Source organism: Pundamilia nyererei, unplaced genomic scaffold, assembly GCF_000239375.1.
Source record: "Pundamilia nyererei isolate P.nyererei 1_Seehausen unplaced genomic scaffold, PunNye1.0 scaffold00005, whole genome shotgun sequence".
Classification (NCBI taxonomy): domain Eukaryota; kingdom Metazoa; phylum Chordata; class Actinopteri; order Cichliformes; family Cichlidae; genus Pundamilia; species Pundamilia nyererei.
Window position 1 is genome coordinate 1,898,251 of NW_005187406.1, and position 328 is coordinate 1,898,578.

The window sequence follows — 328 nt, forward strand, 5'->3', positions numbered from 1 at the left end:
ACAAAGATTCTTCCTGCTAGTCGTTCTTCTAATAGTAGCTCTGCAAACTTACTGGTTTGTAGAGCTATGACCGATGGGTAGTGTGTGCTGTCAGGATTTGATGGTGATTGGAAAATGAAATGTAATCTGTTTTATTCTGAGAAAACAACAGTGCAGTATAATAAAGTACAGTACAGCATATCTGTACAAACATAGACACACTGTGTCACACTCATGTTACACAACTGGCTTAGTTCCAGTTTTTCAAGTTCTTTTAATACAATAATCTCTTGCTAGTATACACAATACATGCATTGTGGTTGTCTCTCTCATCTATAATGGCCACTGA